Raw genomic sequence first — 3,816 nt, 5'->3', positions numbered from 1 at the left:
TTTTCCATCAACGTTATCTTCAACACATTTACTGTTTAATCCAGGCGGGTGTTAATTTTATTTGTAGGTAATCTCTCCTCTTTTTACATTTAGTCAAGTTTTGACTAAATGTTTTAACATAGAGGGGGAATCGAGACGAGGGTCGTGGTGCATGTGTGTGTGTGTGTGTGTGTGTGTGTGTGTGTGTGTGTGTGTGTGTGTGTGTGTGTGTGTGTGTGTCTGTGCGTGTGTGTGTGTAGAGCGATTCAGACCAAACTACTGGACCGATCTTTATGAAATTTGACATGAGAGTTCCTGGGAATGATATCCCCGGATGTTTTTTTTTTCATTTTTTCGATAAATGTCGTTTATGACGTCATATCCGGCTTTTTGTAAAAGTTGAGGCGGCACTGTCAAACCCTCATTTTTCAATCAAATTGATTGAAATTTGTGTAAAGCAATCTTCGACAAAGGCCGGACTTCAGTATTGCATTTCAGCTTGGTGGCTTAAAAATTAATTAATGACTTTGGTCATTAAAAATCTGAAAATTGTAATAATTTTTTTTAAATAAAACTATCCAAATTTACGTTCATCTTATTCTACATTATTTCCTGATTCCAAAAACATATAAATATGTTATATTCGGATTAAAAACAAGCTCTGAAAATTAAAAAATATAAAATGTATGATCAAAATTAAATTTCCGAAATCGATTTAAAAACACTTTCATCTTATTCCTTGTCAGTTCCTGATTCGAATAGCATATAGATATGATATGTTTAGATTAAAATCACGCTCAGAAAGTTAAAACGAAGAGAGGTACAGAAAAGCGTGCTATGCAGCACAGCGAAACCACTACCGCGCTGAACAGGCTCGTCAGTTTCACTCCGCTATGCACAAGCGGCGGACTACGGTCATTGTGAAAAAATGCAGTGCGTTCAGTTTCATTCTGTGAGTTCCACAGCTTGACTAAATGTAGTAATTTCGCCTTACGCGACTTGTTATTCTTGTTATTGATTTCTTCCTGTAGCCCTTGTGAACTCAGGAGCACAATATCTTTTCCGCCAGTTAATTGATACGCGACCGCGATCAAAGAGATCAAGAGCTATACCCTAATGCCGTGGACATCAATTTACAATCATTTTCCATCATTAACACCATTAACACGCTTCCGTGCGCTGGTTTCTTGACAGTATTGGGAATGATAATGCGACAAAACATTTTTTTACAGGATCGATAGTGGATCATCTTTTGCTTGGAAACACACTTAGCAGAGCATTACACTTGTGATCCTCGGGTCACGGGTTCGAATCCAGACCAGGACGGACACGGGTCAACTTTGTACGATGACTCCAGGGACAGTATCCGTCAGGCATGGGAATTAAAAATTGTAAAAAAAGGCTGAACATTTTTAACTGAAGACGCGAAGCGTCAAGTCGACGGCGCAAAGCGCCTAGCACATTTTTTTCTCCAAAGAACCCAGATGGTGCAATCTTGTGTCATCTGAACTCCAAGTTTGCCATTAAATTCTGTTTTTAGAATCAGAGTTTTTAGTACCAATTTTTGATTTTTTGAGAAAAAAAATATATACATGTATTATATGGTTGAAATTTGTTAAAAAATTGATCTGTTGAGACAAACAGGAAAATGTAACTTGTAACACAATCTGGTTTACTTTCAAACATAAAAGTTACAAAGGCTCACCAATAAGAATTGCCTACTTAAGTTACTTTCCCATGATTTCTTACAATGAGTTTTAAAAAAAAGTATAAAAAAAAGAAGAAAAAAATAAGGCTCAACGCATCATTTTTCTTCGATTTGTGGGTTAGCGGTTTGGGTACCAGCCCAGCTCCAACCCTTGCTTAAATTTGGTAAATATAGTTCGAAGATTACGAATACGATCAGCACAGTGACATTCGAATGGAGAAAAACTGAAACAGATGCGCAAAGTTCAGATCTAGAGCGGTGTTCTTCGCTTGACTTGAGCCAAAATATGTTCTTCTTCTGCCGTATAAAATCGAAGGAAAATCAAACAATTCAGGAGCACTGTGCCTTACTTGAGCAGAAAAAAAACACCTGGCAAACGTTGATTGTCCTTCAGAGAAGAGCACGTTTCAATGTGCTTCTTCCTGCGGAGATGGTCAGTAACAGTTAGTAGGTGTTGCAGACGATGAACCACGGACAGCAATTTTTCTAAATCGGGTGCCGACGCGCTGTTTGTCTCTATTCACTTCCACAACAGCCGACACCCACTCCCATTTCCATTTGTTCGCGCATCCAGTGTCATCGAATCTTTGACCACGTTTTACAACACGCGCGATCGACTTTTTCACTGGTACACTGCGTTCAATGCTGTCGCGTACCCGCGAATCATATAGCGTGCCCGGGAATCAACAGCGAGCTGTTTCACTCAAAGTTCAAGTAACTTAGGCGGGCGGTAGCAGTGCGTGAACAAAGTTTTCGCGGGCTTTTGCGCAAAGGCAACAGTAACCGGTGCTTTTTTTGTGTGCCTCCCCCCTTTATTTTTTCGGCGGACACTTTTGCTTTTCCGACGGAACAAACAAAAATTTTGGCGGAAATCCGCCGTTCGGCGGACAATTCCCATGCCTGATCCGTGTTCCACGCTCGTCTCACCGCCGTGGCATGTCAAAGACCTTCGGTCACTTGCCAGAAGTGCAGCTGGCTGATTACAGCAAACGACTCCAAATTTCCAGCAATTAGATCATAAAGAAATGGACATGAAAAAACCACCCAGTAAAACGAAGTAAACCTAATATGAAGGGAAGCCTGAAACACGACCTGCAGACATGTAATTATTTCTATTGAAGAAAGGGGTCATTCGTCGGTCAAGTTGGTCCTGGAATTATTTGTAGGGATTTTCACCAACAAGGAAGACTCGCATTTAAAAACTGATAAATCAGTACATGTCAGTATGTACGTTTATTTTGGAATGATTTGTTGGAATCTTGGCGAAATGCCGGGAGCCTCTCCTTTAATGAAAAGTTCATTTTGTTTGGAAGAGATCAGCATTTTAAAAGCAGTGACGTTTTCGATGTCCTAATATTTAATGCCTTTAATAAAAAATATAAAAAATAAACGTATGTATGCAAAGGTTGTACCTACGTTCGAAGTGTGTAGAAGAGATCTGCGAAAGAGGCAATTGTTAGAAGAATATCTAAGTAATAATAATTTCACTTTTGATGCATTTTCTTTGCATTTAAACCTCTGGGCCGGCATGAAAGAGTCGAGGTTAGAAACTTTAGTCCGGAATAAACTCTATCCTCGATCTAAATTAAGTCAAGTCAGAAGCCTATCATACTAGAAGTATTTATCTACTATTACCAGCAGTCGACACGCGGTGATAATATCCCCTTTGACCTTTCCTTGGGGATATCCCGTACTAAAAATAGAATACGGGATTGTGGGAAAGCTGTTCAAGGGCACTCACGCACTATATGTGATTTTCAATACACGACTCAAAACCTTTGGGATAAATCAGCAAGAATAAAATACAAGTACACAGATTTCAGACTAGAAGAAAAAAAGTTTACAAATCATGATTTACAAAAGTCTTTGGGGACTCGAACTCGAGACCACCGGCTTTGGAGGCAAACGACTTACCACCCCGCCACAAGGCTTACACAATCGAGGCGTGAAAACTAAGACTTGAACTGCCACGTGCCCGATTTTTCGAATGAAGCATTTGTTGACTCGTCGTTTTCCCCGTTCGTATTTGTGTTTTGTACGTTTTCTTGATATCATCATTACATGTAGTCGCGGTGCTGCCTATAGGGCAATCAATTTTCACCAAAGCCGATGTCACGGTTACTAAAAAA

The sequence above is a fragment of the Littorina saxatilis genome, linkage group LG1 (assembly GCF_037325665.1).
Source record: "Littorina saxatilis isolate snail1 linkage group LG1, US_GU_Lsax_2.0, whole genome shotgun sequence".
Taxonomy (NCBI): Eukaryota; Metazoa; Mollusca; class Gastropoda; order Littorinimorpha; family Littorinidae; genus Littorina; species Littorina saxatilis.
Note: the sequence above shows the minus strand (reverse complement) of the source record.